A 27,500-nucleotide genomic window follows, 5' to 3' on the forward strand; every position below is an offset into this window, starting at 1 on the left:
TGGAATATTATTATTATTGTTATTATTAATGGACCTTGTAACTTTGTTTTGAAAGGTGCTAAAAATATAGTTTGTTATTATTTATTATTCACTGATATGAGATTTCAATGAAAACTCAATTAAGTAATCATTTCATATCCAACGTACGGGAAGTACATGACACTCTCTGAGCTGTACATAGCAATGATGAATTAATAGTTATAGTTAACAACAGTGGTAAGATCTATTCACCACCGCAACCCTGAGCTTTCCTGAACTTTTTATCTGCCAATGGTGGGAGCAACTTGGGAGAAAAGCTGTGGTACTTCCTGTGCTGACAGACAGAGGGCAGCACTGCTCCCTACATGCTGCCTGGGCTGCCATCAAGTTTCCAGGCTGAGGACACAGAGCTGTAATGTGGGACGTCATGTACTGAACACTGTGTGCTGCTGCTCAAACACACAAACAGACAAAAGAACTGCTGTGCTGTGAAAGACTTGTATGTCTGCACTTAAGGAATCCAGTCAAATATTGTCAGTAGGTTTAGTGGTACTATTCACATACTGAACATTGGTCTGATGTTATTTAAAATGTCCTTAATATCATTTGAAATATATATATTTGTATTTAGCTTTTATGCGTTGCTTGTTTATAGCTTCTTTTTTTTTGTCTAACTGTAAACCCACGGCTGGAGTTTTCTTTGAAACATGTATTTTCTGAGGTTAAATGTTTAATGCTCATGTATAATACAGAGCATATTGTAATAATGTCACAATATGTATAATATTACTAAACTCTGCGCTATACTCTCTTCATTATCAAAGACCATTGCAAATGTTATAACATTCTTTGATATTACAGTTTTTATTATATTATTAAATTGTATTATACTGCACCTTTCATACAAAAAATGCAGCTAAAAGTGCTTTTTAACCTCAAGTAAGAATGATCAATAAGAACACAAAAGAAATACAAAGAGACAATGGTGTTAAAAAGAAAATAAATGTATTAAAACTAAGATCGTAGAAATAGGTCTTGAGTTGTTTCTTAAAACCATCAACAGAAGAAGCTTGTCTGATGTGTTGAGGGAGTTTGTTCCAAACCTTTGGTGGAAAGCAACAGAAAGCTGCTTACCCAACATTTTTATAGTTCGTTTTGGGGATATTGAGCAAGCCTGTGGGAGACGACCTGAGGGAACGGTTTGGAACATATTCATAAAAACAATAAGAGATGTATGAGGAAGCTGTACCATTGCGAAATTTAAATACAAGTAAAATGATTTTAAAATCACTCCTCAGTAATACTGGAAGCCAGTGTAAAGATGCTTAGACCAGTGTAATGTGATCTCCTCCCATTTCTTATTAAAACCCTGGCTGCTGAATTTTGAACAAGTTGTACTTGATAAATGGATTCTTTCGGTAATCCTGAAAATATATATAAAATATAATGCATTACAGAAGAAGAAGAGAAGAGAAGAAGAGAAGATACATTTATTGATCCCAAACACATGCACAATCACACGACATGCAGATTAGGGAAATTTGTCTTCTGCTTTTGTCCCATCTGGTGAACATCACAGGACACACAGAGCAGTGGGCAGCCATGCACAGCGCCCGAGGAGCAGATGTTGGGGGAGTAAGGTGCCTTGCTCAGGGGCACTTAGAGAGTGGGGGTAGGGAGAGTGCTCTTTGGACTTTGGAACAGATCCAGGTGTTGTCCTGGCAGGTATGTTGTATTGTCACCATGAGAAGTTGAACCAGCGACCTTCCAGTCCGATGTCCGTAACTTTCTGCCCATAGTCAAATTATTCTGCCACTAGTCCACCGCCTCTCAGTAGTCCAGTAGTCCTATATGTATATGAATTTGTATCATGTGCAGATGTGGAGTTGGTGAATTGGTGGTGGTGATAATGTGGACAACAATGGATTGTGTGCAGGACCTTGAAGGACAAATTGGATAAATGAAGTCAAACTTACAATGGAATGCATAATTGTGTTGTGAAAAGAAACAGAAGGAAAACATAATGGAAAAGAAAGGACATCATGATGAAAATACAAAGAAAAAAAAGCATGCATGCTAGCAAATCACGTGAGCTCGGAGTGCTGTGTAATCCGACTCCTTTTCCTGCTGTGTCATCCTCAACGGAAAGATTATCGAGGAGCATCATCCTGGCCAGGTTGGGCCAGGTGGGGCTATGTTTAGGCAGAGTGCGTCCACAGTTTGTTCTCAAAGCAGATTAAAGGCCTGTGGATTAGGATTAGACACATCTTTGTATACCTGTGCACACTTCCAGCCTGAGTGTTGGTTACACAGAGACAGGTCAGGAAGTGAAGAGTGGGTGAGAAATAATGCAGTGACCTGGATCATGAGCTGAACTGCTGGGGATGTATGTTGACACGTCAATGACGTTGTGATCTTGTACTTTCTAGCTCAGAGACGTTTTACACAAATATGGTTTAACAATATATCACTTTGAAAAATACTTTGGGAAATATTTGGTCAAACTCAGATCACATATTCGGATGAAAATGACAAAAATGTACTTATTTTTCATACAATTTGTTTTGTTGCGTCTTTTTCTCTATACCTGGACATGTAAATTGATATTATTGTTTATGATTTGATTCGAACCTGACATTATCAGTTCTTCAAAAGTTTATAGAATACTGTCGTCACAGCAACAAGTCCTTTAAAACAGGGTCTTTTCCACCAGCCTTTTTTTAATTGGATGAACGCAAAGATTCTCAAAGTAACTTCCCAGGTCGGCTCCAAATGTCCGAACACTTCCAGCACCGTCATCAGGTTTCAGTGCCTGAGGACACACACTTTGTGGCTTGGAGGAGCTGGGGATCAACCCTCGGGTTGGTGGATGACCCAATACACCCCATGAGGATCTCGGTAAAATAGAGTAGTATAACTGTGTGAGGATTCATATAGAGAAAGCTTAGATTTACAGTAGTTTAGAGGATCTTTAGACACATATTACACATATAATTCATTAAATAATAAATCTGCTCAGTTTTGAGATCTGGGTCTATTTGCTTTTATATGATGTCTGTTTTAAAATTAATGGGATAAAATGTCCAAAATGCACATCTATTATATATATATATTGGTTAGACAGATATATATATATATATATATATATATATATATATATATATTATTCACAATTCACTTCATCTATTTGTGTCTTTATTCAATTAATATACAGGAGCCTATTCTCTGATTTATGAAGTGTAAATATCCAAAATCCTCTCTCCAAGACATACCCTCTCAATTATTCAGATTTCAGTTTTGGACAGGTTTGTAATCAAACAAATTGAGAGAGAGCGCTGGATTTTTCTGACCTGTCCAGGTTGAGACAACTTTTTCCCAAAATATACATGTCTTAACACAAAGACTTGAAGAGGTCTTTTGGACTGATCTATTATTATTATTATTCCTGGGTTAAGTGTGAACCAACAGGATATAAAATGCTAATAGGTCATTTTTCAGCTGTTAACTTAATATTTCATTGGTGCAACTTTACCTCATTTAGCAGTTTTTGTGATAAACCAGAAACCTCAATAAAAAACATTTTCTTACTGAGTTTGCAGTTGTTTATACTGATTTTTACTTTTTAAACATCAAACCAAAAGCATCCCCAGTGCTTCGATCTATAAGAGGACAGCGGATATCCAATGACAGTGTGAGTGTTTCTATGAATGGCAGCTGCTGATCTGAGGACCGAACATCTGATTTCTCAGTCAGACACACTGTGACGAACAGATGACAGATCTCAGTGTGTCAGCCACTTGTTGCCCTGGAGGAAGTGGGTCAGCCTAGTCTGAGACAGCAGCTCACTGAAGCTTGTTTGTTTGTTGTTGAGTCTGGTGTTAACCCCTTTGCCAATTCATCTGGTATTTTCTGTCAATGTGTATCTTTGGCCATGCCCAAAGAAAATTAAGTTGAATTGAGTTCTGAGTGCTTCAGTGTTTCTATTATTGGTGATCTTCAAAGGAAATAATACATGCTAAATTACTTTCTTTCCAAAAAGATTGATTTGCTGATTTGTAATCACTCCTGCGGTCTGTAACGGCCATGAAAAGATCCCTTTCAAAGATATTTTAGAGTGATGGACAAAATCAAATCAGACCTATCACTCACAACCTCTGTGAGCCAATCATCTCACAGCTGTCAAACTCCGTGTTCAGACATGAACTCCAGTGGATGTCCATTGATCTGAGTCCTGACTTTCTTTGGGTTTTCCTTACACACATGAACCACACAGCAGGAGATTCTTCTTCCTTCCTGTGGAGGATCTCCTGCTGTGTTCTAGCAGCACCACTGCACAGCTCATTACGCATTTCTTCAACTTTCCCTCCTTTGCACACAAAGGTAAATCAATGAATCCAATTTCTCTTTAAAGTCCTTTGTCCTGGAACTATCATTTCGGCCTGTCGGGATTTGGTCAGACCGGAAGCTTGTGTACAGCTCCGTTCAAAAGTGGAGCTGCCAACAACCGACAGGACAACCAGACCACTGGAGACACAAAACTCCTAACTGTGTTTGGCCTGCTATGTTGTTAAAAGGTTTGTTTAAAGCAAGAGAGGTTGAACATGTGATCAGATGAACAGTGACAACTGTATTCACTGAGTTTGAATTGATTATTTCCTAGATTTCATAGACAAAAACTTTTAATTCCCAAACTAAAAGTAAATCAAATTTCTCACTACCACATTAATTAAGTAATTCAAAAAAAACGAGTGAGGCAGATTCTCAGATGTTAGTCATATGTTTTCTCTCTCTCTCTCTGTGTGCGTGTCTCTCCCACTTTCTTTCTCTTTGATACTCTGAACAATAATTGTTATTGTTATTATTTTATTATTATAACTGTTGCTGCCTTGATTAATGCCTAATTTTATTAAATAAACCAGTCGGACAAAGCCAGGTCTCTCTCTCTTCTCTCCCCTCATTTCCACTATACCTCCCCTCTCTCCACCATTTTTCACGGGTCAAGGCAGAAGGGCGCCCACATTGAGCCTGGTTGTAGAGGTGTCTTCCACAGTAGTCAGTGCTCTATAATGTTTTATAGTCTCGATGTGACTATGTAAACCTTGAGCTAATGTTGTGATTTTGTGCTATACATATATAATTGAACTGAGTTAAATATGTTTTGAAGACTTTCTAGTATTCAGTTAGGCCAATTTTACATACAATGTGTGGACATGAGATTACTGGCCTGGGGTCATGTCTGCCGTCACCTTCTGATGATTAAATCTCTTCTTGAAGTTAAAATGAAATTTGCACATTTTAAATGTAATAGTTTGCAGATTTTTACAAAACAGTCCAGACTTTGTATTGTGTATGTTTTGCAGTGTTATATCAGGAATTTGATTTAGTGTTCCAGACCCCTGTATTGTCAGGTGTCCTGCAGGCCGAACCTTCAACAATTCTCTTGATTGTCTACGAGTTTTAAAGAATATTACCACTCTTGGTCTAATGAAGCACTTTGATAAATATAGAGAGCTGCACATGTGCTGTTTTTCAGTCTCATGTTAAAAGGCAACATTTTCAACAGAAACAACCTGTAAACAGAGACCTCTAAATAACATGATTAATTTCCCCGTCTCTTTTCACTGAATGAAATACTCGAGACACTTTGATGTTGCCTTTAAAGTACATGATGCTTGTTTGTGGAGATGAATCCTGAATAGAAGCAAAGAAGCCATTAGGCCCCGTTGTAGTATCACATTAACTATATCAAACAGCACATTAAGAACATTATTTTTGCTTTGTATAATTGTGAAGATACAAAATCTCTCACTCACCACATTAGAGAAAGCGTGGTTGAAAGTACAGAACCTAATGGAATAAGGGAAGATCAATAAATCACATGATTCAGCGACAGTCTCACAACACAGATGACCCACTAAGGAAGATGTTTGCGTGATGAGATCATATGCAGTCAATGCAAAGAAGCCGCTTTATTTTTTGCGAGATGGGGCTGTGTTGTGCTCGCGTGAGTAGAGCAACACAAAAATTGTGTGACAGCATAAGGCTTTACTGCTTGCACCTGAATTAGACTCCAATGCTGCCTCCTCCCACAGTGTTTTCTGTTATCTCATTTCTGTCTGGGAGGAATATTGTTCTGCTCCAGTTGTGTCCAGTCGCTGAAGAGGAACAATGTCTTTTTGAAGATATATGCTAATATAAATAAACCAGATACCAAAAAAAAGCCACAGCAGCAGGCCTGTTCCTATTGAGTTTTCAATCTGAGGTTGATCAGTTCTTAATTATGTACCTAGTCCAGCCCCTTCGGTAGTTTCATTAATACCTCAGAATAACTCTCACACACAGATAATGTGTGAATTTCTCTCTGGTAGACTCAGGGTCCCCCCTCAAGGTGGAAGGTGTACATGTTTTTTGCATTGTTGTACAAGTTACAGTTAGGGCTTCTCAGTGGACAGTAGTACACACAGTGGGTGATTTGCTGGGTGAAGGTGGATGGCAACCGCTTTAAAACATAAAGTGTGATTACGTTTGATTGGTAAGCAGGTGACAGCCGAAAATGATCAAAACAAAATGAAAATAAATATCTCTGCATGAAAAAGAAGAGACATTGACCCAGAAAACACAGAGGAAAATGTCAGGGTTTTGGTGATAAAGGCAGAGGCGGGTGTCAATGTCCGGTTAAAAACATGTGATCTCCGCAGCTAAATGAATATATTAAATCCTGTCTGAGCCTGCTGCACCAGCCCTCACCTGAACACTGGGGCATTTTTTTGCAGATCTGAGCGTGTCAGAGCAAATAATCTCTGCTGCATTGTTTATGTGCCAAAGGCAAATTTGACTAATTTAACTTGCATTATTATTGACAATACTTGTTCACGCTTCGAATGACCTACAAGTATTTTCATCATATATCGTATGGCTAAACTCTCACTTTGATTCTGGAACTTTTGAACCGACTTGATTGTGCCACGTCTCCAGATTTCAGCTTTTGGGTGATCATCATTATAGCTGATAGATCTAATGGCCTTGAGCTATATAATAAAACTTATGTTTTTAAAATCCATATGTTTTTTTTTTTAGAGATGTTATTTCTGTAAATTGACGATAATCTGCACAGCTGCATGATGTATCACTCATCCACACGTGCTGCTGTTTGCTGAGCTAACATCTAATCCGTTTGTTTTCCCAGCCAAGGGCAAATGAGGCTTAAGGTAAAAGATCTCACATGATGTTAGTTCATGCTTCTGATCTCTCCGCACAGCTCCCTCTGGAGACCAGGGCTCTGGATGTGAAGAGGCGAGTGGGGTTGAGGAGGGTCACAGGGAGTCACCTACATGACAGCTCACACTAAGAGAGGTGATCAGAGCTCACGTTACACCGGGCTATGCATTTGGCTGTCTGTTTGCGTCACAACTGATTACAGAATGCCTTCACTGGTGTAGAAAGTGTTGGCTCTTCCTTCTTAACAGATTTACTTTTACACTATATATGCACCCTCCAGGACCCTCAGGTCTTGTGGTTGTGGTCCTTTAATTAAACTCAATACGATGGTAAACGTCTCTGAAACAGTTTCTGAAGACCTAAGGCAGCACAGGATGATGACACTTTAAAAACAAACACAAGACCAACCTTTTTTTGACTTTATTGTAAGATTCACTTGGGACTACTCTGCCATTATATTCAACAGATTTCCACGACAAAAGGTAGAAAGAACTTAATAATGTATATATACAAACTGCTGAATAAATGTATGAGTGTTGTAGTTACATTAACAGTAACAGATGTCCAGGGCAGCGTTTGCTGACTTGTGCACTGACACTAGAGAAGTGCCTGTGAGCTGAGCCCCTCCTTCCTGCTCTATACATTCAAGAACATGTTGTTCTTTGGCTGTCGGCCTGAAAACACACCAGCATATCCAGCGCATGTGAACGTCCATGTCTCAAATCTGCCTTAGTGCTTTCATAAACCTACTGTGAATACTGAGACATATCTGATCTTTTTTGTTTTCCATATATGATTTTCATCATCTTTATATTATATATATTTGTTTATATTAAGTTTATCATTACTATTATTATTATGATTATTATGTATAAATTAAAATACTTTAATTGGTTTGGAAAATAAAAAAGATTAATCATAAAATGTAAAATTAATCATTTATTTCCACACAACTAAATTCCAAATATAAGACCACATAAACCCACTTAAATATAGACACCAGTACACAGATAATCTGCCTGTAAGAAAGTGAGCTCTCTTATTTCCTGACAAATCCAGCATTCTAAACATCTTTCTCCCCGGGTGCAACCTGGCTTTTGATGGAAATGGGAAAGGACCCTGTGACTGGTTTACTGTGTTATGCCCAGAACAAAGCCATGATTAATTAAGAGACTTAACAGTGAAACCCTTTTAAAGCATGATCCAGACAGAGAGTGGATCTGATGTGGACACACCCTGAATGCACCGCGTGCATTAGACCATGTCATGTTCAAGTAGAGCCTCTGATTCTCCCCTATTTTGTCTGGGATTCGAGGGTTGGTGCTCTCCTATTGGCTGCTTAGCGTTCATGTCACAGCTGTTTCCAGCAGGTCCCCAATTAACCCCGCCTTTTAGCTCAATTTCACCAACAGTATCTGACGCTCCCATCCCCCCCACCCCCCAGCTCCTGCTCACTTAGTACACTGTGTACCCATATGAACATAATAAGCACTGAGCGCTGGCGTATTGTTGTGTGCTGGGCTGCAGCATGTGCATATCTATAGTGTAGGAAGTATCGTTGGAGCTTTCCCTGGCCCCCACCCATCATTAATCTCCACATTCTCATTAATGCAGCAGGCTAATCAGACTGTGCTGTTCAGCAGGGTTTTGTATCTAGCCAGGAGTCTCATTAATAATGCTGCATTCACACAAAGCTGGGCCTGGAGAAAAAGGCATTCCCCAAAACGAAGTTTACAAGATAATGTCCTCACCTGCTGGAACTCAAGAACATTTTAGAGATGTGGGGAAATGGCTATAAAGATGGTAAGGTGGTGAACTGAAGCCAGATGACAGAAATTAAATATGAGGGGATCATGCATGTAGAACGATAATAATGATGATAATAAATATTAAGCATCTTTAAAAACAGAGTATGCAAAGTGCTTTGACAGCAAAGCTTTAAAAAAAAGCAAATACAAGACAAATAACAATTGGCAGGAGGCAATGTTACAATAAAAGCCAAATAAAATAAATACATATGAGACTTTGTCACATCACATAAAAGCAGTAAAAGGACATTAAGAGTAACTAATTAAGTAAATTACATAAACGGTGATAAGGAAACTATTCTACTAAAGAGATGACACTGGACAAATAAAAAAACGACTGTCTCATGTTCAATTCATAATAATTATGACCAAAATTAACACAATTCATACCACATATAACTTAGTATAAAAGCGCATACCAAGAGGTGAGTCTCTGTGAGTCCCAGCCGCCTCTGGTGTGAAACATAGACTTCAAGGCTACCACCTCCATGTCTGAACATTCTGGTTTATCTCAGAATATGTCCTGTTTGCTGCATTATCAGCTGCTGCAGCCGTCAGCCCTCACAATTTGTCTATAACACTGCCTCCATTCAGCACACGAACAATATCTACATGAATATTCATGAGGGATTTACAGCACTAGACTCTACAGAGTGTGCGTACGTGTAGGTTTTTTGCATTCGCAAATTGCACAAAGTATAGATCCTGTTTTATAAGTGATGCCCCAGGACTGTGACATAGCAGCACTAGTCTCCTGTGGAGCTGATTTCATACTCACCTATAATCATGGCAGGGGGTGTTCCAGTCACAGTAGGATCCGTGTCAGCTGCTGCTCCTCCTAAAATCACATGTATTTGTATTTATAAACCATACGTTTTAAAGGGCAGTTCCAGTGATTTGGTGCTGTACTTGTTGGTGAGTTGCACGAGACATAGTCGAAATAAGAATTGGTCGGCATTAAGGCATATTCACTTTCAGTCTATTTTAGGAGGTATAAACTGGAACGTAGACTTTCCATAATGGGTCATAAAGACCCTGGGCTAAGATACCCAACCCCCAAATTGCCACTGGCAGCCAAATTGTTCTTACCCTTAGGTTTTTCTTTCTTTAACGGAAGGGTACCAACAATTTTGTCCACGTGTGTATGTTAGCAGTATATGAATGATTTGTGATAGAGAAAGTGCTGCACATATACATATGGATGTGTGTGTGTGAATGGATAAATGGAAAACTGTACCGTTAAGAGCTTTGATTGGTCATCAACATTACAACAGACCATTTTCCATTCAATTCAACTTTATTTGTATAGCACCAAATCATAATATACATTATCTCAAGGCACTTTACATTGAAGGTCGAGACCTTTAAATTATAGAGACACCCAGCAGTTCCCACTGTTCCTGATGAGACATGTATTGAAATAAATGTGGGGCAGAGAGACAGAAAGAAGGGGGGAATTGCTGAGTGCATGATGGGAGTTCCCATGGCAGTCTAGACCTATAGCAGCATAACTAAGGGATGGTGGAGGACTCACCAGAAAAAAACATCCATAAGGCCCGACATTCAAATTCATTTTGAAACGAGGGCATTTAAGCTTAAATGTCCGCTACCAGAAGTAGCAATGCTGGCGGAAGTATCGATGCTACCAAGCACTCCACACGTGCACTTGTGTGCCATGGCTCCAAGGAGGATATCAAAGGAGAGTTAGGCTAAAAACATGGAGTAAATGATGTTGTTTCGAGTTGAATTTGATGTTGGGTCTTACAGACACTTTGATGACTCCACAGGAGCAGGATGGAGGCATGTCATTTATTTTTTGTGTTGTTTTTTAAGTTTGAATGTGGTCACCAGTTACTTCAATTGTATTGGATTTGGCTGCAACACTGTTTATCCCTGACACTCCAGGGTTTTGTGGACTCAAACACATCACCCACCCCTCCAACGGCATAGTGGTGAGTAGACTCATTTTTTAGTGAACTATCCCGTCAATAATTAAACTTTTACACTTTTCCTTATTTAAAATTTTTAATTTCTCAAGTTTCTTTGTATTCCTCCACTGTAGCTGTGCATTCAGATCCCAATAAGAACCAGTCACTAATCTATTGACACCTTATTCACGAAGTGAAATTACAGTTTTCAGGCTGTAAAATGTTTTTTATCAATTTTGGCAAAAACATTACTCAACTCTCCTTTTTATTTTACTCTCTCAATAGTTTGATTAATAATACGTTTTTTTCTGTTTTTTTTTGCATTTTACAGTGTTTTATTTTATCGTTTTACACTTTTCTCATCTGTAACATATTTACTATTATTTATTTAAATTTTTATTATATATTTTATTATTATCTGTCCTCCATTGCTGTGGGATCTTCTTGTTTGCTTTTTTAATGTTAATTCAGACACACTGAAGAGGATGGCGCCGAGGAAGGCTGCCGTGTCTCGCGCTTTCCCACAGCTCTGCTCTTTTTTATCTTTCTTCTAGCTTGTTCTTATTTATTCTACTTTATTTTGCATTGTGCACTCCGGTAAAGCGAGCCCTATCATCATATATGATAGAGAACAACTTCTGTCCATCGGGTTGATGGTAAAAAACACTTTTTTACCGCCACCAACAACAAACAAAGGAGACTTCCCATGGCGCTGTTTACCTGCAGTACCTGTAACACGGAAGCGACGACGAAGGAAACGAGGGTCGCGGGCAGGCGTCCTGGTCCGGCTGAGGAAACGTGAGAACCGGCCTCCTCTACCAAGCATTCTTCTGGCTAATGTCCAGTCTCTGGACAACAAGCTGGACGAACTTCGTAGCAGGATGGTTTTTCAACGGGACATTAAGTTTTGTAACGTGTTGGTTTTCACGGAGACATTGGCTCGACCCCTCGATCCTGGATTCCGCCATTGTTCCCGAGGGGGTCTTGTCGAGCCCGGTCCCGTCCGGACCGGACAGCGTTGTGTTCGTTGATTCGAGGTTCAGATGGGAAAGGCAATGATTAGACAAATTCAATGTTCAAAAGTTTCACAGTAACAAGTTTATTGTATAAGAACAATACTTACAGAGAGTCTCTGGGGTTCTGCCGGACACGTCACCAGGTTCACTGGATCATGTCGAGAAGAAGCCCAGTTCAATCCTAAGTCCACAGTATATATAATCAGACATAGGGTGGGCACAAAGGCGGTTCTTTTTCCCTGAGGGAATTCAGCCATTGGCCAGATGTACACTGTTTCCTCAAAGTGCAGTTTTTTGCAAGCACATCACTTTCAACTGACCAGGTGTCCCACTACTGTGGCCTTGGCAAACAGGGAGCTTGCTACAGTGGAGAGACCTAGCAGTTTAAACATTTCAGGAGGATTTCATATCTTTTTCTCACCACGTTTCATGAAGCACCTCATTGTATTAGTTCTGGCTGATACAATGAATTTCCATCACACACTTTTCTCCGAATTGTATTTTGGGTCAGATTGACATTCAGATTGACACCTGCTCTTTCAGTGGTCGTGCTCTGGGCCTGACCCTGCGTCTGAATCAAAAAGATATACATCATTCCAAATATAAGAAACAGTTGTAGCATTATTGATTATATGGATTATACATCCAAAAATGTTCATAGGATATAGGTAAAATATAATCACAAGATACAGAGAAACATAGATATCTCAACAGTCTCCATTCACCGCCTGGACCGGACAACAAACTTGGGGAAGAGCAAGGGAGGGGGTGTCTGCTTAATGGTGAACAATCTTTGGTGCTCGGATGTGAGGATCATTTCTTCGGGCTGTACTCCGGACCTGGAGCACCTCATGATCAGATGCCGACCTTATTACATTCCGAGGGAGTTTACATCGGTCATTATAACAGCGGTGTACATTCTGCCACACGCCAACACCAACCAGGCACTGGACGAGCTGCATGCGGTGATCGACAGGACGGAGACATCACGGCCTGAGGCTGCGTTTATTGTGGCCGAGGATTTTAACAACGCTAAACCTTGATGGTACAATTTTAACCTTGATGGTCCTGATGGCTTCCAACGTTACTGGCATGACAAGGAGATGCCACCTGAGATGTTTTCTACGCGGCACAGTGGAGGGGGCGCCATCATGATCTGGGGTGCTTTTTCCTTCAATGGAACAATGGAGCTCCAGGTTGTGCAGGGGCGTCAAACAGCAGCTGGCTATGTGGAGATGTTGCAGCGGGCATCCCTCATGACTGAGGGCCCTCGTCTGTGTGGTAACGACTGGGTTTTTCAGCAGGACAACACTCCAATTCACAATAATCGTCTGACCAAGACTTTTTTCCAGGAGAATAACATCAGTCTTTTGGACCATCCTGCGTGTTCCCCTGATCTTAATCCAATTGAGAACATTTGGGGATGGATGGCAAGGGAAGTTTACAAAAATGGACTTCAGTTCCAGACAGTGGATGCCCTTCGTGAAGCCATCTTCACCACTTGGCGCAACATTCGCACTAGCCTTTTGGAAACACTTGCATCAAGCATGCCAAAACGAATTTTGAAGTGATCAACAATAATGGTGGAGCTACTCATTACTGAGTCAGTTTTTGACACTTTAATTTCTGTTTTAGGAGGGTTTTTTTTTTTTTGAGCTGTGGTCTTAAACTTTTGATCAGCTGATGAACAGCCTACTTCAGTTAAATTGTTGTTTTCAATAAATTGCCTGCTCACAACTTTTGGGCTCTTGTTCCCATTTCTTCCTTTTGCATTTTGAAACTCTACTTAGAACCTTCCTAAGATTCAACAGTGCAAAATGCAAATTCATGCAATTTTTTAACTGGTCTTAAGATTTTGATCAGGAGTGTATGTGAGTATGCTGTTCATCGACTACAGTTCAGCATTCAACACCATCGTGCCCCTGAAGCTCGTCACCAAGCTCAGAGACCTTGGGCTCAACATCGCCCTCCGTGAGTGGATCCTGAACTTCCTGACGGGCAGACCACAGGCGGTGTGGATCGGCAGCACCATATCCTCCACCCTGACTCTCAACACTGGTGCCCCCCAGGGCTGCATGCTCAGTCCTCTCCTGTACTCCCTGTTCACGCATGAATGCGTGGCCACCCAGAGCTCCAACAACATCGTCAAGTTTGCTGATGACACCACTGTCATAGGCCTGATCAGCGGCGACGAGGAGAAGGCCTAAAGAGAGGAGGTCAGAGCCCTGACATCTTGGTGCCAGGACAACAACCTCCATCTCAACGTCGGCAAAACGAAAGAGCTGATCGTGGACTACAGGAAGAGACGAGGAGAAGAACAAGCTCCCCTCTCCATCAACGGGACCACGGTGGAGCGAGTCAGCAGCTTCAGGTTTCTCGGGGTCCACATCAGTGATGACCTGACATGGACCCATCACACAGACTCCATCAGGAAGACGGCCAGGCAGCGGCTCTTCTTCCTCCGCAGGCTGCGGAAGCTCCTCATGGACTCCAGGATTCTCTGCAACTTCTACAGGTGCACCATAGAGAACACCCTGACTGGCTGCATCACTGCCTGGTATGGCAGCTGCACCGCCCTGAGCCGTAAGGCTTTACAGAGGGTGGTGAAGTCCGCCCAGCACATCACCAGGACGGCGCTACCATCCATAGAGTACCTCTACACCCAGCGGTGCAGGAAGAAGAGCAGCCAGATTATTAAAGACCCCTTTCACCCCAGCCATAAACATTTTTGCCTGCTGCCGTCTGGCCGACGGTACCGCAGCATCCGGGCCCGCACCACCAGGCTCAGAGACAGTTTCTTCCCCCAGGCCATAAGACTTTTAAACTCCTCTGAACTGCAATAACTCCAAAAAACAAGCACAGTGGCACATTGTTGTTTTATTTTATTTCTCTCTTCATCTGTAAATATATATATTTAGATATATACATTTTATTTTCTATTTAAAATGTTGATATTCAATTTTATACTATTTCTTTTTTTTGAGTTGTAATTACTTGAGCATTGCTAGAAAAGAGCATGTGACCCAAGCATTTCATTGCCACCGACTGCTTAATGTTATTGTTGTGCATTTGACAATACAAATCTTGAATCTAGTATTATAGTTAGGTTCATATCAAAGGATCATCCACATAGAAAATATCAGCAGTCATTAAATGTGGAGGCTGTTGTTCGGGTGGTGATCAGAGGTTGGAGCCTTCCTGGTGTTGGGCCAGAGCCCAGAGGCTGACCACCAGACACAGGGCAGAGGTTAACACAAAGAAAATCTAAACAAAGGCCTGTATAAATCAAGGCCTTGTGGAACATTCCGATCCACCTGTGAGTACTTTTACCTGGCAGTTTCAAGTAACCCCTAGCAGGTTTCAAGACCCCCGTAGGAACACGGGGACCCCTGCTGGGCCTGAAGAGGTTAAACAAAGGGTTGTTAAACTTTTGGAGGGAAAACATTCTCCATCAGGCCCAAGAGTCTCCCCCTGGTGGTGGAAAATGTTCTGGGAATGCCTTGGAACCCCCACTGAGTTCCAAGCCCCGCCCACTCAGATCGATTCCTGACAAATCAATTGGCCGATGTCCTATGACCAAGGAGGAGGACCTCTCAGGTAATTTAAAAGCCCTGACACCCCAAAAATCTTCGCCATTCTCCCTGCTAAGGACTTCGACCAGGGCCCTTCCGGGTCTCCAGATGTTCCAGCTCTAAAGGGGGCAACTTTAACTTTTAGTTTATCAGCCATTCCCAATTCCCTGAAGATAGAGCTGACCTTTCCAGTTAGTTGATCCGGAGGTATTTTTAGGGAGCAATTACAGACGTTTGTTTTATTTCCATTTTCTTTTATTTCTTTATTCAGTCGACGTTTTATTTTGATAGGACTATTTTTGTTTTTGACTTGAAAAGGCCGCGCACAGGAGCTCGCTCGCAGGCCGAGCTCAGAGACTTTCTCTTCACAACCCACAACTGCGCCACAGCGGTTAATCCCTGCAGGACAAAGCATCATTCTGTCTTAGAAGGACGAAGCAGCATCCTGTCGAAGAAGACGAACGAGGTTTTCATTCCGTTCTAAGAGCAAGAGAAATTCGCTCTATTCGGCCCAGCGCTAACCTCCGTTGTAACCACGAGACCCACCGGAGCCCGCTTAAGAGGCCAGGACTTCACTCATTGTTTTCCAGGAATCCGCCCGTTCGTGCACGCATCCTGAGGTTCAACAACAAGAGATTCACTGGACTTCCGGAAAAATCCCTGCGACGCGCATGCAACACCGCGAAGGTCACAGTAAGAGGCTTTATTGTCTGGGCAGAGACTAGTATATATACTTAGCGTGTCATTTTATTTGAGTGTATGTTTGTTTGAAAATCCCGAATCTATTTTCAGTCCGTGTTTAAACGCGGCGAAACGATACGTCACTTCCGGTTCCTTTGTCTACTGTGTTTTGAGAAGCGCGCGGTAACAAGCCGGCGCTTCCTTTTAACGTGTTACCGTCAGAGATATTGTGCGGAGATTTACATCTGTTAAAAGATAAATCTCACGTAACTGGACCGCCCGCTTCGCCGGAAGTCTGTCTCTGACGATGTTTCTGATGTTTTTCTCTCTCTGATCTCTCTCTCTCTCTTTTCTCCTAAACCTGTTGTTACACACGTCCCAACCTACACTTACACATTTCATGTTACGTGGATAAATCTAGATTGAAAAGAGACTAAATGCATCTCGACGCTGTTGGTGCCGGAACCAGGAGATAAGAAATCTCTTTGTCTAAAAAGTTCCTTTGTGTAACTGGCGACCGACCGCCATCTTGTCTTAGACCTCATGTCGTCACCGGGGTCATAAACCTCCATCTTGAACGTAACATCTTGATCTCAGCCAGACTACGTCACCACGTGATCTCGTCATTACGCCATAGCTACTCCCCTTTCTCTTTCTTACACACACATAGAGACACAGACAGGCCGACACACCTGACCACACACACACGTAGATACTCAGTATTACATGTGTGACAATTGTGATAAGTGCTGCTGCTGCTGTTATCTGAATTATTGGAGTTTGTTAAATGAAGAGTCATTGAATAACGTTAACTTTATTTCCCTTTTTAATAAATACTTTTGTAATTAAAGTATTTGTATTTCTGTGATTATTTGTACATATGTATGTGAATACAGCTGGATTACTATAGCCTGTGCTCGAACTTAAAACCCTTCATTGTTTATTATATAATCTTTAATATTAAATATTGAGGTTATTAATATAACTTATATCCTTTGAGACTGATATTTAAAGATTGACTTGTTGGTCCCTGTAACCAGGGTGGTGCCCCGCGACAATAAGTAATAATTACAGAGTTTCATTCTTAATTGATAATTTTATTGTTTTCATTAATTATTTAACCATTATTAATTGATAACCGTATCATTTCTAATTAATTATTTTACTATTCTTAATTAATAGCTTTATAATTTTAATTACTTTTAATAAATATTTTTTATTTTAATAATCATATCTCATGATTATTAATAATTAGCCAACGTCAAATCTACTACTACTATTGCACAACACTGGTGTCTCTGCACTGATACAACAGAGCCTGTGGAATGATCCAGTGAGGATACAGAGGATTAGGGACAACTGTGGGAAATAGCTTCATACAGTTGGTGCCTGCGCCTGAGTGAAAGGTGATGGGACAGAGATGCAGTAAAATTAATCAATGTACATTTTACTGAGCTTACATGAGCCGCACTGTGGCCACAGAAATCCATAGTCACAGTCCACTACTGATGTTGAACATTGTGCTCATTGACTATCAAAGCAAAATAGAGTTTAGATTATATCTTTTCTACATAATTAATAGGTAGGTACAAAAGGGCTTGAACCTGAAATAGTAACTGAAATAAAGCAGCTTATTTTAAAAGAATTTCTGTCCAGCCAATATTCAAAAACATTCTTTGTAAACTAGAAAGTCACTCAATAGACTTCATACCTCCACCAAGGCCCAACAGTTCCCTTAAAGTAGATTTAAATTCACTACATCTGAATTAAACACACTCATAAATAGCAGTTCCCTAAGCATGCTTGATTCTTTTCATCAAGATCCATGAATCATCTCACAATATTAAAGACATTGAAAAATAAGTTACTGGATGTCCACTTTAATTTGATAAGTTCTTCCCTGACCCATACTGCATACTCCCAGCAAGTTTCATGGTTATATGTCCAGTTGCTTTTGTATAAAATTGCTAACTATCAGACGAATAATACGATTGTTTTGGGCACGAAAACATTCGGCCTGTGTGCACGCACAGACAAATAAACAAATATACAAATTATTCAATAATTCAGACAGTTTTAGTTTTGATCATTTATTCCAAGAAAAACTTTTCGAACACATTTACCGTCAAAAACATGATTGTAATATGCTTCCCCAAACATCTTATGGCTGCTTTTCAGCTTCATTAATAAAAAGCAGTAAATGTTGTTCACCACATTTGAATGAAACCTTTTTGTACACACTGGAAATATACACTGAGAAAAAAACGCTCAAGATATTACACGACTGATGCGGAGGGGCATGGCTCTTTACAGTGCTTACAGTGAGGCAGCGAAAGATTTGCATAGTGTGAAGTGTTTTCAAGTGGAGTATTACTAGATAGGAGTTAAATGAACAGCGCATACAAAAACAGTGGACAACAAGGGTTAGTACTGATGATTAGGAACTGATCCTCAGTTAGCTTATGCACTATCAACATAGCAATGCCATATTTTTATTTATCTTTATTTAACCAGGTCGGTTATACAACCATGTTAGCGTTAACGCTTCAAACATGTATGTTTTACACTGCTGGGCTGGTCCGTGCAACAGCAGTCCTTCTGCACAAATTGAAAACCCAAAGTATCACACCAAATGTTTAACAACTTTATGTGTTAGCAACAATTGTGTTGGTATACAAAAGTTACAGCTCCCAATGCGCTTAAATCAAAATTGCTCCTTTGAGCTGTGCTACACTTTAAGCACATTTTAAATCAGATTTACATTGAAAGGAAGCACATTCTTTTAAATTCCTACTTTTGAGACTAGGTAGGCAGTAGGAGGAGGCTTCGCAAGGGGAACAGCTAGCACCACCTCAGATATGGTCGGAGTATCATAAGCTGCTTTCAGTCATGCATTGAACTCAGCAGATCCTCTGTTTTATACGGAGGAGGTGCATGTGTGAACGCAAATATCCGAGTGAGAGTGGCTTCCTAGTATAAAGTCTTTAGAAATTCAGGAGAAGTCGATGTGTGAACACAGCAGGGGATCCCCACTGGGTTCACTGCGAGCGAGTGGGGGGCATGCTTAAGCTTCCGAAGCTCGACAGATGCAAAAATGAAAAAAACTACAAGAAAAAAATATTTTTGGGTGAAGAAGCTGTGTCATACACGTAGAAGACACTGACGAAGATATGACTGAATACAGCTATACTAATTGGTCTAAAATACTCTGAGGCGTAGATGCTTATATAAACTTATGGGAGCTGTAGCTATTGAACACAAACAGAATGATCGTTGTCTGGTAATGAGGAAGGACTACTTTTGTGCTGCAGATGAAGCCTTTATGAAGGGGAAAGCTAGATGTTCCTTGTAGCTAAGCATACACCATAGAGTCGTCAGTCAGAGGCTGATTCACGATTGAGGAAGTTCTGTCCCATCAAAGTGCCCCTGGTTCAGAAAGAAAGACGAGGTTTTTAACGAGTCATATAGACAGGAAGTTTCAGAGTGCTGAGGATGAGGTAGGACCACACTACAAAACGCCTCAAAGTCTACTACAACTACTGCGGAGTCACTGAACTCGACCCAGATGCTACACAGTGCTTTGAAGTTGAGAGGAGTTGAGAGGAGTTAGGTCCATTTGTCTCATCTGTGCTGGAGAGAGGAAGATGGAAGTTTTCTAGCTCTCGAACATGCAAACCCTTTCATGATCCTTTTCCAGGATCACCACTGTATGCTTTTCTCTATATTAATTATTCTGTGCACTTTGTTGAGACGTGTGGCTCAATATTTCTGTTAAACCACTGGATGTACATGTAGCTGGATTATAAGAACAAAACTGATATTTCACACAATGCAAAAATAGTAAGCTCCAACCAACCACTGCCTGGATGTGTTCTACAGAGCTGCATGTCACTGCAAAGAGTCTGAAATAATTCAATAATGAGGATAGAAGGGAGGGGACAGTAAGCATGGGTATCCCATGGATACTTTCAGAGACTATTTCCAGATGCCAAATTTCCTGTGAGAGTCCTCAACTCAGATACTCAAGAAAGATGGCTCAATACTGCTCAGGTGTTCCCATAGAAGACCCGTTATTCATATCACAACAATCAGAAAGCTTAAAACTCAAAAAAGGTAGCATATAGATCATCAATCGATATCTCTTAATGACACACAATTGCATGTAACCCATTAACTTGATATCTCAAAGTTTACAGTGTTATTTCTGTTCGTAAGGAGTCATCAAATGCCACTAAAACCTCAATGTAAAAAAAGAAAGAAAAAAATTCAGTACTAAATTACCGCAATAGATGTTAGTCCACCAAATTATCCTAATTGTTTCTTGGTCATAAATTAATTTTAAAAACATGTTCATACTAAGTTTTGCAGTGATGATAAACACAATTGGATGTTCTTTGGATTCAACAGAAACAATGCCCCAGAAAACCAGTCGGATTCTCTGCTGGACATTTTCTGACTAACAACTGCACAGCACTGATTGGAGTTGATACAAGCCTGCTACTTCTAATGTGTGAATTCTATAGTACCCCTTCAAAACAACAGAATAACCATATTAATATTCACAGTTAATTTGCCTCCAGAGTGTGGCACAGATTTGTGAAATCTTTGTAACCTTCTTTACAGGAGCAAACATGTGACACTGAAACAATGATATCTTCATTTTAGTTAAAGCTGAACTCAGCTTCAGATAATGGTTGCACTCGAGGTTTAGGGTAGAGCAAAGACACCAGATTATCACATTCCAACTTCACATTATTGCTGCCCAGTATATTGTTGAATAGTATGACATCATTGAAAGCAAAAGAGTTAATTGGTTGATTGACAGAAACCTGCATATGATGAAAGGAATTCCTGACTCATAGAGTTTGTCTAGGTATGTGCACTTCCACTTAAACTCATAAAATTATTATATTTAAAATTCCAAATCGCACTTGGTGTGTATCATGTTTAAGGCACGAGGATGTAAGGGGCAGTGTCGTGTCGTCTGCTGTTGATACCATCATATATAGGAACATGTGAGAAAGCCCATGCTTTGACTTCAGTACACTCATACAATCCAATAAGGTTACCTGTGCCACAGCTCAATACATTACAAATCTTAGGGAAGAGCAGGCCTATACTGAGACTGTGGGGGACAAATAACAAAATATAAAACAACACATGGCTGTCACATCTAATTCGCTCTTGGATACATTATCCTCCAGTGAAATATCCTCAGCGTCATGGTGACAGTGACTCGGAGTGGCTAGTGATGGGAGTACATGGCTGTGGTCTGACGTTATGTACCTGTCCCAGAGTTTCGGAATCATCAGCTCCTCCATCACTTCCAAGTTAAATTATGATCGTGGATTGTTCACAGTTTCGTGTGTCAGTCCCTTTTTCCATCAGAGTCCATGTCCGTGGGGTAAACAAAGCTGCAGACACACAAAGAATGAACAGGTCAGCATTGAGAAACACAGAAACAATGTTTCTACAAGAAATCCACTAGGAAGAAGGAATTGCTTTTAGAGAAGCTTCAAAATACATTAACATCTTTGAGTTGGGAAGTGTTTAAAGGTGGATTAGTTCGTTATTCAAGTGAGGCAGCAGAGACACTGAAAACAATCTGACCAAGTTAATTAAGCAGTTGTCCTTCTTTGTAAAATAAATATAAGCATTTAGACTGGTAGTATAAGCAGCCCCCAGCAACATCATTATAACATGACGCTGGTTTTAATATTGTGGCTTATCAGTGTCTTTTAACTTCTACAGGCAATGAAGCCATGTTAAACACCGGAAACTGCTGAATTAGTTTTAAATCAAATTACTGATGGGTCAGAATGAAGTATTTCTAAACAGGCCACACATATACACCGACCTGTCACAGCTGGGCTTGTCAAAAAAACTGATACTCCGATATTAATCAATACAAAACATTTGCATTGGATTAGATACTCATTTGCCACAGTATCGATACCAACAGTGTGTCTTTACCTCCTTTAGTTGACACAAAACGTCACACAGCACCACTGCAGACAGGTAGACACACAAACCCTCCCCCTCACTAGCACCTGAATACATGAACTAGTTGACCTTCACAACACTGATCTGGTGTCACCAGCATAAAACTTAACACAAAGTGGAGGTGACGAAGTCGAGTAGCACAACAAACTTGGCAAAGCATCATAAAGACCAACACCCTGGTCTTTATGATGCATTTCAGTAAAGCTCCGTTTCAACAATTAAACATAAAGTATTAGACAGTTATTATAAATGTAAACCTGGTTGGCGGCACACTTTAGCATTAACTGTCAACTATTAGCAATTAGCCAATAGCCACATTTGCCGTCTGTTAAGTTATCAATAAGCTAGCGGCTATGGCTAATAATAAAAACGAATAACGTAAATGTGGGAGCTAGAGAGCAAACGTTATCATTCCTGCCTGTTATATCTGTCTTTAAGTCCTCGATTGCAGCTTAGAAAAGTCAACCAGCAACTGGACATACACAGTGATGTTGATGTTATTGTCTGTACTGTTCTAATCTTTATAGAAAAAAAATGTATGCCTCTTATTTATTTATTTTTTTTTTTCGCCCTGTGGTATCGGAAATGGTATAGTCTCGAGTATTTTCCAGGGTATTGGTATCGAGTTTGAAATTCTAGTATCTTGATAACCCACCCAAGGTAACTAGTTTTAATGTTGTGCCTGATCTGTGTATATTTCTGTACTTCTACATAATTCTGCTAATCAGATGAATCTCTTATAAAATCAAACCATGATTAATGAAATACTATTTGATTTTGCTCAGGCACGTAGAAGGAACTACCAACCCTAAAATGTCCCCACAGTTAGGATTCCCAATCAAAACAACGAATTTTAAGTCAACGGCACATACTATGCAGTATTTCTAGAATTACCTGCAAAAAAATGTCAACAGCACTTGACACCCGAGAGTTTTACTGCAGATTTGGTTTAGTTCAGTGCTTTGCTCTAATAATAGCCCAGCCTCTGACATGCCACAGCTCCGGCAAGCAGCAGTTTGTTCCTCTTTTCATGTGTTGCATAACCACACAGCACATGGTATGAACACAAATGGGTCAGCTTAAGGGGATGCACGCATGTTGGAGATCTTCGTAAATACACTGCAAGGATATTCCTTGTTTTGATATGCTGATTGACAGTGCACTTGTCACTGCTGAAGATGAGCCCTTCAAATTCTACTCATACATACATAAATAAAGACTACGCTTCACAACATGGTCAATAAGGGTTCGTGTGTCGCTTATTGCCACAGCAGGGCTGTCTGGCAGTGCACCGTCCAGTTAAAAGCCTGGCACTATGGACCTGTTTTCTGGATGAGGGGTTGACAGAGGCTACTGGTGGCTCATTGAACGACCTTTGTTCATCTCTTAGCTTTGGACAAGCAAAAGGAATTCCATTCATTTCTGACATGAACCCTGTGTTCCTATCATTTATTAACAATCATTGAGTCAACAGTACGGAGATGCCTGCTTGAACTGCAGCCAGACAGTAATTCTTCAGCATTCAGACTTTTGTTTGTCATCTCTTGGTTTTACAGCAGCAGCTTTGAACATCTTCTCTGAGAAAATGGTGTCCCTGTGTGTGAACACTCTGAACTGACCTGAGGCAGCCATTTTACAAACATGCCTATCATACCTGAGTATACAACCAACCACAAATTTGTTACACAACTTTGAGTTGAGAGCAACAAAGGACTCTTTCTTTCAAAGGGAAGACGGTATAAAGAAGGTGAAAATAAAATACTCATATGGGCACTCTCTCAATAGCTACTAATGGACCTGTGGTTGAGAGTGTATAGAAACAGTAAAACTACAAGTAAAAGTATAAGGTATCTGTTGAGACACAGAGACACTAGACTCAATTAATCAGCATAACAAGTAATTTTAAATGTTTGCTCATGTCCACAGACATCCATGTGCAGCCCAAACCTGATGTCTTTGAACATGGTAACCAGGTTGCAGAAACTAAATGTGAATTCAATCTCTGTTTTCAAGTTTTCAGGGTCTTTAAGGAAAGGTAACAAGCAGGAATGTGCCTATTCTTCTTGTCGATTCATATGAATATTCTTTTTTAACAAAGACCGGTCATTCACTTTTTGTTCTGCGGTCTAAATGCTACAGAATGCTGACCCCTGGTAAAACTGTCATGGTGCATCATGTAAACATTTGAAACCCCCTCTGGTCAGACCCATGGTGAAGTCAGCATATCATTTTTCTGTGCACTGCTCTGTTGGAGGTATTACTGCTACATAAATAAACAAAACACAAGGAAACAAAGTAGAGGCCAAAACCGAGCAAATATCGAACAAACTTGGATTTGCTGCCTCCTTAGCCATCCTGCCGACTATTTATTATTGATTAACCCAAAGCAGACACTTATTAAAAACAGCAAAGACTTTAGGGAAGTGGTGGGCGCTGGTTTCTTGATCCTGGGACGCTTAGGCAGCTCTCCATGATTACAAGAGGGAAAACCGGCTTTTTACAAGCTCATAGTCTTATTGTGGGTGTGCAGCATGCAAAGCAACACATTCCTTATGGCTGGCACTCACGAACTCTATTCATCATGTAAGTTTAGGTGTGTGCTTTTCCCTTGATGCCAGCCTGACAAAGCATTTCGAGAAGGTTGGACACATTGACAATTTCAAAAATGTGACATTTCAGGGGACATTTTTTTTATCTCAATCAAGCCTAAAGATTAGAAACATTTGCCAATTGTGAGGCAAGACTGGTCCAGAAAAAGCTTCTCACAAACTTCCTAAAAGTTTGTGTAGAGTTAGAAAACAGCTGACATTGGTCAAAGGTTTGTTTGACTATCTGCAGCTCTCAGGTAAACCTCCAATCTTGAACTTCTCACACTCATTTTGTTAGAGGACAGAGCGTGCAGTTGACAACGGCAGTGACACAGCAAATCCAAATCTTTGCCTTCTGCAACAGATGCTGACCACTCCTCTTTTCATCTATTATTTACAGGCCAAAATGAGCCAGGACAGCTTTGTTAGAGCCATTAAACAATGTGAACCGTCAGCAGTGAAAACAAACAAGCACCAAAAAGAACCCAGCCAAAGTATTATCACATTCAGTACCTGCAGTGAGCTGTGAGGGTGTGATAGACGCTCCGCTGACTATGAGGAGATTAACACAGTGTAAAGAGCTTACAAACCATTAGATCCACCACAGCCACCATGAATGGGGACAGTGGACTGGAAAAAATGTGGATCAATGTTATTCCTGAACCCCGTGGGATCACAGGGTTTCCAAGACTGTATATGACGCTGGAAGATGTATTCTAAATAATTTTTTTATAGGAAGGTTTTGTAAAAAAATTATTAAAGTAGTTAAACTACTGAACTTGCTTTTACTTTTAATATCCTACGCTCTAATCCTCAGCCTTTGTATAATAATACAAACAAGAACCCAAAGAGGTGCTTCACCAGAATCATTTGTGTAAGCACTCGTTTGCAGTTGTTGCTCTGAACCCTGAGGGCCCTGAGGACATTTTAACAAGCTTTACAGCCACTGAAACCAGGCGTTTAAACCAGGATGCATAAGAAAACCAATGTGCTCATCACACCCACTCCCAAATCTCATAAAAGGTAGCCTTTCTTTGGCATTTTTCCGGCCTTCTATAGTACCCCCCATTGACTGAGCTAACAGGGAACATACCTTTCCCTGGCTTAAAACTGCTGTCCAGACAACCTAATTTCCTTAAGAGGAGCGGGATCGGCATTCTCTCTGACCGTACTGCCTTTGTTTGAAATGTACACTGCTTTGGAATACAGAGATAAGGATTGAAGACATGCAAAGAGAAAAACATCAAACCAGCTGGATGGTGCAGGAGGTATTCATAGGTGCAGCACAAGGACAACACCCTGAAAATGCCTCAACTTGTAAAAAGCCTGATCAGGCTGTCAATGGAATCAACAAGGACTCCTAAAATGCAGGGTGTACACGTGGGGAGGCCTAGAGCTTACAGTGCTCTGTCCTGGTTTAAACTGACACAGCACACGGCTGGCTGGCAGGCTGCGAGAGGACAAAATGTTCCCGGCACAAGCCTCCATAAGCCCTAAACTAGGAGCAGGACTCTCATTGTCCAGCTCAGGAGAGGGAGGCAAAGAGGAGGGAGGGATGATGGGGTGTGCTCCAAACAGAGATACTTGTGGTAGTGTTAAGATGTTGACAAAATGTCTGATGTCATTTATTATTCACAATCTCATATATTATTTTTCTTTCAAATTACCACAACTACGGGGCTTCTCTCATTTGATAGCTTTTTTCTAAGTTCATGGGAAAATGTTCCCGCAAATGTAGTTGTGGATAATATCTTCAACACAAACACTTGACAGCTGTGTAGGGGGAGCACAGAGCAGTGGGGTCAACAAAGAACTGACAAATGATTAGGTTGGAATTTAGCCAACACCATCACTGTAAGAAAACATTGATGAAATCAGGAAATTCCAACAAATCAATGCTAAATCAGTCAATATTATTGAGATACTGGTCCATGTCAGCTGTTAAGTAACAGCAAACAGCAGGATAGAAATGTAAGAACAGTGACTTTTAGAGCTGAAGCAATTGGTATCTTATGATGAACAGTTTAAGTCCCTTTTTAAGAAATGATGCCATCAAACTCTGTAGTTGCAGCTTCTTCAATTGGAGTTTTTGTTGCTTTTCTTTATTGTACTGTGTTTTATTTCATTGATTTTAAAGTGGAAAACTGTTTGGATTTTGTCCAGTTTGCCAGAACAACCAGTTTTTGCATATCAATCTGTGGAGTAAGGTATGGAACAGTTAGAATGCAGAGTTATAACAAAGTCCAAACATAACCCAGTTTAGAATTAAGTACAAAGATATTTTGTTCACGAGGTACAAGGATGAAGAGGGGATTTTACAATAACTTGCAGGGGTAATGTTTCAATATTTGGTCGCTTGATATTCCGTTTTTATTTTGGGTATATAGGTCTACGAGTTTATATAAATATAGCCATATTTTTATTATTATATTGTATTCATTATCGCATATATTTTGTACATTATATACAATATATGGCGCATATATCAGCTAAATGAAATGAAATCTAATGTAAATCATTGAGAAGGGGTGAGATTAAATAAATGTGTACTTCTGACTCCTTTTCAAATGTGAAGATTTAAAAGGTAATGTGTTTAAACAACACTTGTTTTCACTCATTTGAATAAATTTGCTTTTTTATGTACATGTTCGAAATAAAACAAATGAATGAAGATTAAACAAAATATCTGACTTTGTCAAACTAACTT

The 27,500-nt window shown here is 40.2% G+C and overlaps 1 protein-coding gene across 4 annotated transcripts in view; it reads right to left on the reverse strand.

Moving 5' to 3' along the window:
- Positions 1-1,534: 1,534 nt before the first annotated feature.
- Positions 1,535-27,500, reverse strand: part of stk35 (serine/threonine kinase 35) — a 34,939-nt gene continuing 8,973 nt past the window's right edge. The window contains exons 3-6 of one of the 4 annotated variants that reach the window (XM_053424419.1): positions 21,489-21,616; positions 9,784-9,843; positions 5,793-5,826; positions 1,535-5,670 (exon numbers count right to left, since the gene is read on the reverse strand). The gene's annotated coding sequence lies outside the window, so the exon portion shown is untranslated. Of the gene's footprint in view, positions 5,827-9,783; positions 9,844-18,276; positions 21,617-27,500 lie in introns of those variants that run through there. The other 3 variants (XM_053424420.1, XM_053424418.1, XM_053424417.1) reach the window with 3 other exon arrangements.

The sequence above is a fragment of the Pleuronectes platessa genome, chromosome 6 (genome assembly GCF_947347685.1).
Source record: "Pleuronectes platessa chromosome 6, fPlePla1.1, whole genome shotgun sequence".
NCBI classification, from domain to species: domain Eukaryota; kingdom Metazoa; phylum Chordata; class Actinopteri; order Pleuronectiformes; family Pleuronectidae; genus Pleuronectes; species Pleuronectes platessa.